Source organism: Eptesicus fuscus, chromosome 20 (genome assembly GCF_027574615.1).
Source record: "Eptesicus fuscus isolate TK198812 chromosome 20, DD_ASM_mEF_20220401, whole genome shotgun sequence".
NCBI classification, from domain to species: domain Eukaryota; kingdom Metazoa; phylum Chordata; class Mammalia; order Chiroptera; family Vespertilionidae; genus Eptesicus; species Eptesicus fuscus.
In genome coordinates this window covers 1,454,374-1,466,969 of record NC_072492.1, presented here as the reverse complement: position 1 = coordinate 1,466,969, position 12,596 = coordinate 1,454,374, and the positions used below count along the sequence as shown (strand labels likewise).

General features: G+C 49.3%; 1 protein-coding gene across 7 annotated transcripts in view; it reads left to right on the top strand.

Annotated features, from left to right (window-relative positions):
- Positions 1–12,596, top strand: part of TOM1L2 (target of myb1 like 2 membrane trafficking protein) — a 154,924-nt gene that overhangs the window by 40,178 nt on the left and 102,150 nt on the right. The window contains exon 2 of one of the 7 annotated variants that reach the window (XM_054709912.1): positions 5,753–5,810. The exons of the other annotated variants lie outside the window; for them this stretch is intronic. The gene's annotated coding sequence lies outside the window, so the exon portion shown is untranslated. The remainder of the gene's footprint in view (positions 1–5,752; positions 5,811–12,596) is intronic. 7 annotated transcript variants of the gene reach the window in all.

The window sequence follows — 12,596 nt, the reverse complement described above, 5'->3', positions numbered from 1 at the left end:
TATGACTGTCAGCTGATTTCTCAACAGAAACTATGCAGGTCAGAAGAGAGTGGCAAGAAATATTCAAAGTGATGAATAGGAAGGACCTACAACCAAGATTACTCTACCCAACAAAGCTCTCATTTAGATTGAAGGTCAGATAAAGAGCTTCCAGATAAGACAATCAATGCTAAAGGAGATCATCACCACCAAACCTGTATTACATGAAATGCTGAAGGGTATTCTTTAAGAAGAGGAAGACGAGGAAAAAGATAAAAAATATGAACAGCCCTGACCGGTTTGGCTCAGTGGATAGAGCGTCGGCCTGCGGACTGAAGGGTCCCAGGTTCGATTCCGGTCAAGGGCATGTACCTTGGTTGTGGGCACATCCCCAGTAGGGGGTGTGCAGGAGGCAACTGATCGATGTTTCTCTCTCATCGACATTTCTAACTCTCTATCCCTCTCCCTTCCGCTCTGTAAAAAAATAAATAAAATATATTAAAAAAAATATGAACAATAAAATGGCAATAAATACATATGTTTTAACAGTTGAATCTAAAAATAAAAATAAATGAACCAGGAATCTAATGAACAAAATAATCTGGTTGAATAAAATAGAATCAGAGGTATAGAAACGTGGGACAAAGTGAGGAATCTCAGAGGGAAGCGGGGTGGGAAGGTGGGAAGAGATTAACCAAAGACTTTGTATGCACATATGCATTACCAATAGACACAGACAATAGGTGGTGAAGGTCTGAGGCGGGGTGGGAACCGGGTGGAGGGGGACAATGGGTGGGGAAGAAAGGGGGAACATCTGTTATACTCTCAACAATCCTATCTAATAAAGAGGGAATATGCAAATTGACCATCACCCAGTAACAAAGATGGCTGCGCCCACAGCGGAGGCAGGGATTCCGTAACACAAGATGGCTGTGCCCACAGCAGAGGCGGGGATCCCGTAACACAAGATGGCTGCGCCCACAGCGGAGGCTGAGTTCCCGTAATGAGCCTTAATGAGCAATCAGCAGAGACCTGAGGCTGCATGGTGCTGGGCCAGGGCAGGGGACCTGAGGCTGGGCCCCCTGCCTGGTGGGGCTTGACGGGGTCCTCAGGCCGCACCCCCTGCCCTGGCACCGGGCCGAAGGACCTGGGGCTGCACTCCCTGCCCTGGTGCCAGGCCAGGGGACCTGAGTCCGCACCCCCTGCCATGCAGGGCTTGATGGGGAACCTCAGGCCGCACCCCCCACCCCCGGGGCTTGACGGGGGACCTCAAGGCGCGTCCCCCACTCTGGCGCCGGGCCGGGGGACCTGAGGCTGCACCCCCTGCCTGGCGGAGCTTGACAGGGACCTCAAGGCGTGCCCCCTGCCCTGACCCAGGCCTGGGGGACCTGAGGCTGCGCTGCTCCCCCCCTCCCCCGCCTGATGAGGCTTGATGGGGGACCTCAGGTCACGCCCCCCCACCTGGTGGAGCTTGATGGGGGTGGGGCTGGCCAGGTCTGTATCTAGCCCAATGGGGGTGGGGCTGGCTGGGTATGGGTCTCACATGATTTCGAGGCACATGTGGGTGGGCAGGGACTTGACTCTGGCTCCTGTGGTACACCCCCGACTCTGACAGGAGGAAGATTTTCATATGCATTTTACTAATTTTCTTTCATCTCTGACACTTCTATTATAGAGAAAGGGCAAATAGCAATATTAAAATATTTCGTCTAATTAATTCCCTTTTAATGTGCATGAATTTCGTGCACTGGGTCACTAGTAAAGATACAAATAAATAAATAAATACATGCACAAAGCCCCAAAGCGTTTAGGGTGATTAAAGCTAAGGTGCTCTGCCCTGGGGTGGGCAAGTGTGCTGGGAAGAGACCTCTTTTGACTGGGAGAACTGAGGAATCTTTGTAGAAGAGGCAGGATTTAAAGTTTAGAGTGATTAATGCTAAGTTTGAGAAAGTTGAGATATTTTTCTGGGAATAAGGAATCTGGTTTGATTAAAATGTATATTTTCTTGTGGGGACAAGGAGAGATAGGAAAAAGGAAATGAAGCTGGGAAAGTTACTGAGACAAATTGTGAAGTGTTCTCAATGCTGGGCTAAGTTATAGAAAGAACATTTCGTATTTTTGTAAAACTGGTTTGAAGATGTTATATATTATGCTGTTCATTATTCCTTAACTAGAGGCCCGGTGCACGAAATTCGTGCACGGAGGGGGGTTGTCCCTCAGCCCAGCCTGTACCCTCTCCAATATGGGACCCCGATCGGGCCTAAACGGAAGTCGGACATCCCTCTCACAATCCAGGACTGCTGGCTCCCAACTGCTTGCCTGCCTGCCTTCCTGATTGCCCCTAACCGCTTCTGCCTGCCAGCCTGATCACCCCCTAACCACTCTGCTGCCAGCCTGTTTGCCCCCAACTTCCCTCCTCTGCCGGCCTGGTCACCCCTAACTGCCCTCTCCTGCAGGGTTGATCACCTCCAACTGCCCTCCCTTGCAGGCCTGGTCCCTCTCAACTGCCCTCCCTTGCAGGCCTGGTCCTTCTCAACTGCCTTCCCTTGCAGGCCGGGTGCCTCCCAACTGCCCTCTCCATCTTGTGGTGGCCATCTTGTGTCCACATGGATCTTTGACCACATGGGGGCAGCTATATTGTGTGTTGCAGTGATGATCAATCTGCATATTACTCTTTTATTAGATAGGCTAGAGGCCTAGTACAGGGGTGGGAGCCAGCTGGTTTGCCCTGAAGGGCGTCCCAGATCAGGTGGGGGTTCCCTTGGGGTGTGGGGCGGCCTGAGCGAGGGGCCTGTGGTGGTTTGCAGGCCGGCCATGCCCCCTGGCGACCCAAGCGGAGGCCCTGATATCTGGAATTTATTTTCCTTCTACAATTGAAACTTTGTAGCCTGGAGCGGAGCCAAGCCTGGGGCTCCTTCCGAGGCCGGCAGCCATTTGTGTTGGGGTTATAATTGAAACTTTGTAGCCTTAAGTGGGTGAGCCCGGCCAGGGTGTGCGGAAAGCTTTGCTTCCCCTGTTGCCAGCAGCAACCCTGGCCTGCTCTCTCAAGCTCCATTCTGCCACCATTCTGTTTGAATTTGTTTACCTTCTATAATTGAAACTTTGTAGCTTGAGTGGAGGCTTAGGCCTGGCGAGGGCAGGCGGAAAGCTTGGCTTCCTCTGTTACCTAGGAAACCTTGCTCTCTGTGGCTGTAGCCATCTTGGTTTGGATTAATTTGCATACTCACTCTGATTGGATGGTGGGCGTGGCTCGTGGGTGTGTCAGAGGTATAGTCAATTTGCATATTTGTCTATTATTAGATAGGATATGAGAATGACTGCAATAAACTCATCTGAACACTTAGGATCAAGAAAAAATTCTTCTTCTAGTGTAATGTCTTTTATTCTACTTTTAATGAGAAAGTGAGGACTGTGGAACTCACTGTCTTTCCCTTTGTGCTGAGGCTGCCAGGAAGCACAGGCTGATGTAATGTTCAGTTGTACTCTTATCTTCCTCGTTCTTGGTAAAATAATTTCACCTTTTATTCCATGTGGTTTCTAGTCTTCCTTTTATTTGCCTTGGATACAAATTATTTAAAACTTTCACAAATTCCTTTGGGAAGTAGGTAGGGTATATTTTAAGTATGTTTTAATGCTTGGCAAGAAGAAACTTAGATGAACTCTCTTGCACTATCATAGGGAGAGACAGAAAGGGACTGGAACAGGCCAGTGATGTGATCAAAGCTTTCTTGAATATTGATGAACTGCTTGCCAGAGGCTGCGGGAGGAGCATTTTATCTCTTGGAGAAAGGATAGAATTAGTCTCTGGGAGCCCCTGAGCTGCAGTGTACCTGGAGGGGCCTGCCAGGTGTGTCTGCCATGAGGCTCTCCGCAGCCCTCCTGGCCCTGCAAGTTTGAAGTCCTGCCCTCCGCATGCCCAGACCACCTTTCCTTTCATTCTCACAGTGTCTCTGATTTGGTCATTCTCTAGGACCACCCGTCTTGGACTCTTACCATGAGAATGGACTACAGTTTGTGTGTCGGCAATTCTCTATACCCATTTTCCTGGAGCATTAAGGAAACCCTCAGGAAAATGGGTCTGTGTGATGAGTGGTGTGAGCATCCCAGACCAAAGGAAGAGGCCGCCAGGCTTGGGGTCTCACTTCTGAAGGTCAGAGTGGCATGACTTAGCGAGAGCGCTCTTGGCTCCCTGCGTGCTGAGCCTGGGCTCTGTCTGCTGGCTCTTCATGAAGGCACAGGGCCCTCCCCAGAGGCTGCTGCACAGCGCTTCCTGGAGGCAGCTCACACATCGCCGCCAGCTTGTGCTGTGACAATTCATGTTGTGTTTAGCTTTTTAAAGTGTTCTTTTTTTTTTTTTTTTAAGTGTCCTTATTAACTGCGCAGTTGAAGCACCTGAAATGCTCTAGGCCAGTGGTCGGCAAACTCATTAGTCAACAGAGCCAAATATCAACAGTACAACGATTAAAATTTCTTTTGAGAGCCAAATTTTTTAAACTTAAACTTCTTCTAACGCCACTTCTTCAAAATAGACTCGCCCAGGCCGTGGTATTTTGTGGAAGAGCCACACTCAAGGGGCCAAAGAGCCGCATGTGGCTCGAGAGCCACAGTTTGCCGACCACAGCTCTAGGGCAAGAGTGGTATCTGATGGGGTATCTGACTGGGGTCAGGGGTTCATGAAGAACCTATTGAAAGTGTGCGCACAATTGTGTGTGTGCACTTTCCTGGAAGGGACTTACAGACACCCTGAAAAAACGACTTTCTATGGCTTTTTTCTGGACATTCTTGAATATCCATATCAAACCACGTCCCCCAAAGCCTGCTGCTCAAAGCAGCTCTAAGCAGAAGGAACGCAGAGCCGGCGGGCTCCAGGGTGGGCGGCAGCAGCACGGGAGGAGAGCGGCCAGGCCGTGCAGCCACTGCAGAAGCCTTTCTACTTAATGCAGTCTCCGGTCTGGAGGGGCAGTTCTTGCCTCCAGGGGAGCTGCTGAGTGGCCGAGGCTCTTAAGCTTCCATACTGTGCTCTTGCTCTTTCTTGCCCTTCACCTCTGTGCCAGCCACTGAAAGCAGCCACTCAGCATTCCCCTTTCTTTTTTAAAATATATTTTTATTGATTTCAGAGAGGAAGGAAGAGGGAGAGAGAGAAAGAAACATTCATGATGAGAGAGAATCATGGATCGACTGCCTCCTGCAAGACCCCCACTGGGGATCGAGCCCACAACCTGGGCATGTGCCCTTGTCCTGAATCGAACCTGAGACCTTTCAGTTCGCAGGCCAACACTCTATCCACTGGGCCACACTGGCTAGGGCTAGCGTTCCCCTTTCAAGTGGCAGAGGAAAGGCCCATTCTCCAAGCTGCCCTTGGGGAATGCCTTCATACTTGCTATTAGGAACCATAGCAATGAGATTTAGGACCAGCTTGTAAAACGAAATGAGATTTTCTCTGTGGTCTGGACTGGGAGTCACTTGATTGTGTTTTGCCTTGCTTGCTTTCTTTCCAAGGCCACGGTCGCAGAAGCACTTGATGAATCAGAAATAGAAGCATGTTCCCTGGTAATCACTGATGAATGTCTTTCCTGAATGGCTTCTGAGAGCACAATTAATTCAGCTGGTGTGTGCTTGCACACGCGGGGTGGGCACGGCCTCGCTGCAAAGAGGCAGTGAAGCTGAAGGACGTGGCCTCCTGTGTTCTCTTTGATCCTTGCATTATGTGAGTACGCATTTTTACCTTGTGATTGGTAAGCACATATTTCATGCTGCCTGTTTCTTCACTTAGCATTCCTGTACCGATTTCCACCTAGCAACTTGGCCAAAGTATTTATCATTTTTAAAAGGTACGTAGCATGTTTTCCCCCTATTGATGTGCCCTTGCTGCTTGGACATCTCTCATTTGTTGGGAGCAACAGAGATTTTCTCAATTAGGCATCTTTGTAGAATCATCTTTCTCCCTTCTCCTGACTTATTTCCTTAGGAATATATTGCTGGGTCAAAGTTATGAATGGTTTTATGCCTACGGATTTTTATTTATTATTGGAAATTTCAAACATATACAAAAAAGATAAAGACTATTATGGTGAATTCTCATGTATTTATGAGCAAGTTTCAACAATTATCAATTCAGGTAGTTTTAATTAGTCTATGACCCCACACACTTCTAACCTGGATTATCCTATCCTACCTTATAATAGAGAAACATGCAAATTGACCGCACTTCCGCTATACCCATGATTGGGCCTGCGAGAGGCTGGGGGCGGGACTCCGGGTGGCCTATCTGGCCGTTGAGAAAACCAAGATGGCGGCGTCCAATCCTCTTAGTTCCGATGGTCCCAGGGGCGATCGCCACCCTGTGGGGGCGTGGCCGGGCCCAGCCAGCCGCTCCCGGGGGTCCCGGGGGCGATCGCCACCCTGGGGGGGCGTGGCCGGGCCGAGCCAGCCGCTCCCGGGGGTCCCGGGGGCGATCGCCACCCTGGGGGTGGCGTGGCCAGGCCGAGCCAGGCGCTCCCGGGGGTCCCTGGGAACATTGCAGGCATGTGGTTGCTGAGACCCAGACCAGGCCTCTGGCCACAGATTCATAGCTTTGCGGAGATCTAGGGCAGGGATCTGCCTCATCTGCAGAGAGACAGAGGTTCTGCAGTGCCCCCAAGACGTGGGTGGGCCCAGCCAGGGATCAAGGGGCATGGAAGGACTCCTGGCAGAGGGGCAAGGACCCTCACCCCTGATGCGGGGGTTGAGGGGTGGAGCCACCTCAGTGAAGGGGTGCTGCACTGCAGGGTACTGGACTGACTGACATGATTCAGAGAAGCTCCCAGTGCTAATGGCCCTCGCTCAGGCGGCCTTCACACTTCAGAGGCAGTGACTACTGCTCCTGCCTTGACCCAAAAGCAAGCTCGCTACACCCTGCCCCATAGCAGAGCATGCCTAGGCAGTGAGTGGGAAGCCTTCCACCTGCTTCGGAGAAGGGGGGCCAGTAAAGAATGGGGGGAGAGGAAAGAATGTGGAGCATCCGCAATGAAGAGGTGCTTGAGAAAGAGGCTCGGAAGCCTGACTGGAAGGTTTGTTCTGTTTGCTGGGCCGCTGCCCCTTAGGAAGCACAAAGAGCATGGCTCTGAGGGCTTCCTGTGTGCTGAGTCAAGTTCCACAGCCAACTGGAATTGGCCTCAGTTTCCTGGTCTGTAAAATGGATGAAGCGTGTCCCAGTGCCTTCACTGAGCTTTGATGGCCAATTGAGATACTATATAAAGAAAATGAGGGAAGAAGTGAGAAAGAAAAGGAAGGACAAAAAACACAAAAGAAACACTGAAAGGAACCTGTAAACCCATTGTCACTTAAATAGGGAATATAGTCAGTAGTGTTGTAATGATGGTATGATGCCAGGTGGGTACTAGAAATATCGGGGAACACTTTGTAAAGTATATGATTGTCTAACCACTATTCTGTAACTAATATAAAACCTGAAACCAATACAAAATAATGTTGAATGTAAAGAAATGAAAATTGGAGAGAAATTTTTATAAATTTCAAAGTTTAAATAAAAGCTGTAAAGGAAGGAAGGGGAGAATAAAAAGTGTTTTTCATTTTGCCACTTCATTAAAAAGACAGTTGTCTTTATATGGTGCTTTTATACTTTTCTAAGTCATTATCTCATTTTAATTTCTGGGCAACTTAAAGACAAGATAAGTATTCCCTCCACTATTCAAAGAAAGGAAATCTTGGTGTCTGGTCCTAATGATTCAATCGTCAAGCCCTTATTGTAAAGCAGGGTTAGTAAAATTTTCTGTGCAGGGTCATATCTATACTAATAAAAGCCTTGGGGGTGATCAGGCCAGCAGTGGAGGGTATTTGGGGGCAATCAGGCCCGCAGAGGAGCAGTTAGGGGGCAATCAGGCCAGCAAGGAAGCAGTTAGGGGGCAATCAGGCCAGCAAGGAAGCAGTTAGGGGGCAATCAGGCAGGTAGGTGAGCGGTTAGGAGCCAGCAGTCCCGGATTGTGAGAGGGATGTCCAACTGCAGGATTAGGCCCGATTTTGTGGAATCGGGCCTAAACCTGCAGTTGGACAATCCCCGAGGGGTCCCATATTAGAGAGGGTGCAAGCTGGGCTGAGGAACACCCTCCCCAGTGCACAAATTTCGTGCACCGGGCCTCTAGTATAATAAATAAAAGGTTAACATGCAAATAGACCGAACGGTGGAACAACCAGACAACCGGTCGCTATGATGTGTGCTGACCACCAGGGGGCGCGCGTGGAATATGGTGGGTGTTGGCAGCAGGCAGCAGAGCGTGGAACATGGTGGGTGTTGGCCTCAGCAGGATGTTGGAGCAGGTGAGTGGAGGTACCAGACCAAGGTGGGGCACCGGTCACTGTCATCGGGGCGAGCCTCTGGTGATTACTGAAAATTCTTTGCTTCCGTGCTCTGCATTCCCACCCAGCGCTTGCACCTGCTGCTGGTGCCCGGTGCCGGTCCGGATCGCTCAGCCCTATCAGCAGGTGCGAGTGGCGGCTGCCAGCTCCGATCGCCCCTGAGGGGCGATCAAGGCAGCAGCCATAGCTCGCACTGCTGATGGCGCTGGCCCCAATCACTCTGCACTGTCAGCGCATGGGAGCGGCGGCAGCAGGAGCAGGGCTGCCAGCAGGCAGGGGACCGGGGGCCATGGCAGGAGGGGCCTGGCAGGGGTGTGGAGGATGGGCCGAGTCCCGCCCCTGTACCACAGTGCCTTTCAAGGTGCACGAATTCGTGCACTGGGCCCCTAGTTTTCCAATAAACCCCAGATATCATGTAATTTCATCTATAACTACTCGTGTGTATTTTTAAAGGATGTCAACTGGTGGTCCTTGGTGCCAGTTCAGTTTGGGGTGGGGCGAAGGGGGAAACTTTATTCAGTGCAAAACAGCTCCACTGTGATATAGCAAGTGGGCTGTAGGCAGCCCTCGGGCCAGCCCCTGTCGGCTAGACAGTTCCACTTTGCTCTGCTCCTCAATGGTTTGCTCTCCTCCTTGCCAGTTTGCTTTGTGCTTCACAGTTGGCTCCACTGTGCTTGGTCAGCTCTGTTCTGTGTCAGTCCACTCTGCTCTGGCAAGACATCTTCAGTGTTTCAGTTCTCGGAGGGGAAACGCAGTGTTTGGTGGGAAGGGAAAGTGTGCTCCCTTAGCCAGAGGGGAGCTGGCTTATATGAACCAAAGTCCCTGCGCCTGGTCCTTGATTGTTCTATCCTCATACAAATGAGGACTCCAAAGCTTTGCAGTTTGATTGGTTCAAAAGGCATTCTCCTGATTGTTCAGAAAAGAGCCACTCTGGTTGGTTGGAGCTGCACAGCTCTGATTGGAAGAGGAAAGCTCAGTCCTATTGGTTGCAATAGGAGTCCAGGAACTCCTCTATAAGGCTGGCTCAGATGGCAGGAACACAGGCAGGCAGGAGTTCAGTGCAGAGGCAGGCAGTTCAGAGCAGGCCTCTCCCTGAAGTGCAGTTTGCATGAGAGGCCCCTGTGAAGAAATGGCTGCTAAGCTCTGTTGCTTAAAAAAATTGAGCCCAGTTAGCCACCAGGAGTCCTTCTGAGTGGGTGTCCTTTTCTGGGTTTACAAGGATAAGGAATCTTTTTAAAAATATAATCACAGTTTCATTATCATATCTAAAAATATGAACTGTCATTCTTAATATGACAACATAGTCATCTAATGGAAAGTTTAAGATTTCCCAGTGTTTGCCCTAGCTGGTTTGGCTCAGTGGATAGAGCATTGGCCTACAGACTGAAGGGTCCTGCATTCAATTCCAGTCAAGGGCACATGCCTAAGTTGCGGGCTTGATCCCCAGCAGAGGTTGTGCAGGAGGCCGCCAATCGATGATTCTCACTCATCTTTGATGTTTCTATCTTTCTCTCCCTCTCTCTTCTCTCTGAAATCAATATATTTAAAAAAATTCCCAATGTTTTCTGTGGCCACGCTCAGGAGGCTGGTTGTTTGCACCAGCAGTTCTCTAGGGAGGGTTTCACTTGACGCATCATCCCTAGGTTAGGAATTCTTAACTGCAAAGGGTGCTACCTATATGTCCGGGCCTCAGAGAGAGCGCCTTTGGGGCCTCTGTTACTTGCCCCCTGTGGTTTGTGCTGCATGGGGTGGTGAATACTTTCCACCCATTACTCAGATTTCTTCTGGTAAACCTGGCTGTGTCACTGTATCCACGCTAGAGGCCCGGTGCACAGATTCTTGCACTGGTGGGGTCCCTCAGTCTGGCCTGTGCCCTCTCACAATCCGGGACCCCTCAGGGGATGTTGGACTGCTGGTTTTGGCCCAATCCCCACAGGCCAGGCTGAGGTACTCAACTGCTGCACGAATCTGTGCACTGGGCTTCTAGTATACATATAAGATCTTTGGTTAATCTCATCCCGTCCTCCCCCCTCCCCGCTTCCCTCTGAGATTTATCAGTCTGTTCCATGTTTCCATGCCTGTGCATTTAGCGTCTGCCCCCTGGTGGTCAGTGTGTGTCATAACGAACGGTCGAACAGTCGCTTAGACTTTTATATATATAGATATTGGCTGAACTTGGTGCAATCTGTGGAAAACATCAGGCTCCTCCCTCCAGACTCCACCCCATTGAAGAATGAAATATGATGCTGTTTCTTTGGTGCTGAAGAAGCTAGATAGATACTGTGTTTCTTTTTCTGCAATAAAAATTCCAGGATGCTAGAAAAATGCCTATTCCCACTGGATTTTGATCATCTTATTTGCATGTTCCCCTTGGCAAGCTTTGTTTGCTACCGTTCAAGGTGACCCAGCTAGAACTACTGTTTAAAGTCACATTGTCATGAATAAGTTATATAACCTGTGTGTGATATGGCTATGAGTTCTGAGTATTGTGTAAATAGGAATACATGCTTGTGTTGGGTCTCTTCTTATTATTTAAATGTGGTTGAATTTAAATGTAATCTTCCTGTTTGTTCTCGCTGTTGATATTCCTGATTTTTCTGTTGGGATAGGAGCAGTTTCCCAGGTGATTCAGAACCTGTTGTATCCATCTTTGAAATGCAAATCACATGTGTATATTATGTCTGCATCTCCCCCTGTGCCAGCCCAGACTGGCTTTCAGTTTGGTCCTCCTTGACTAGCTTGGGTAACCTCCCAGGTGGTGAAAAAGCAAAGCATGGGTAACCCACTCAAGGACAAGAGGGATTAGGGAGGCCTGGTTAGGATGAAAATGCCTTTTCAAAGATACTGGGATTAGAGGGCCTTTTTCCCTAAAGAAAACAGTCTTTATAGTCAAAAAGGTTTACTTATGTTCAGGATGGTCTTATGCCCTGTGCCTATTTTTGATGGAAGAATTAAATAACTGGATTTTAGTGTTGGTTATGAGTTTGCCATTTTAGTCTTAGTCTTTTGTGATACAAAGTATCCCCTTTCTATTTTTATAAAACAATAATAACAGAAAAATTTTTTTGAAGATTTGTCTCTAAACCAAATACTTCAACACATTGATATATTCACTTTTTTTTACAGGCATTATCCATATGTGTCCTTTTAAAATTATTTTATTATTATTTCTTTTTTTCATATATTTTATTGATTTCTTACAGAGAGGAAGGGAGAGGGATAGAGAGTTAGAAACATCGATGAGAGAGAAACATCGATCACCTTCCTCCTGCACACTCCCTACTGGGGATGTGCATGTGCCTGCAACAAGGTACATGCCCTTGACTGGAATCGAACCCTTCAGTCTACAGGCCGATGCTCTATCCACTGAGCCAAACCAGCTAGGGCTTATTATTATTTCTTAATCCTCACCTGAGGGCATGCTTAGAGAGAGGAAGGGAGGGAAGGAGGAAGGGGGGTGTGAAGGGAGAGAGAAACATTTATGTGAGAAACATGGATCAGTTGCCTTCTGTACATGCCCCGATTGGGGATTGAACCCACAACCTTTTGTTGCACAGGATGATGCTCAGCCAACTGAGCCACTCCAGCCTGGCTGCATCCTTTTTTTAAGAACAATTTTGTATCTTGTTTTCTTTACACCATTACAAAATGTTTGTAATATGTTTGGGAAGTTTTAAGAATTTTAATTGATACTATATTGAACATGTGTGTGGCTTTCCCTCATTTTTTAGCAGCTTTATTGAGATACTAGAGGCCTGGTGCACGAAATGCATGCACGGGGCGGGGTGGGGGGGTGGGGGTGGGGAGTGTCCCTCAGCCCAACCTGCACCCTCTCCAATCTTGGATCCCTCTCACAATCCAGGACTTCTGGCTCCCAACTGCTTGCCTGCCTGCCTGCCTGATTGCCCCTAACTGCTTCTGCCTGCCAGCCTGATCTCCCCCTAACCACTCCCCTGCCAGCCTGATCGATGCCTAACTGCTCCCCTGCCAGCCCGATTGCCCCTAACTGCCCTCCTCTGCCCGCCCGGTCCCCCTCAACTGCCCTCCTCTGCCGGCCTGGTCCCCCCCAACTGTACTCCCCTGCAGGCCTGATCACCCCCAACTGCCCTCCCTTGCAGGCCTGTTCCCTCCCAACTGCCCTCCCTTGCTGGCCATCTTGTGGTGGCCATCTTGTGTCCACATGGGGGCGGCCATCTTGTGTGTTGGAGTGCTGGTCAATCTGCATATTACCTCTTTATTATATAGGATAATTCACATACCAT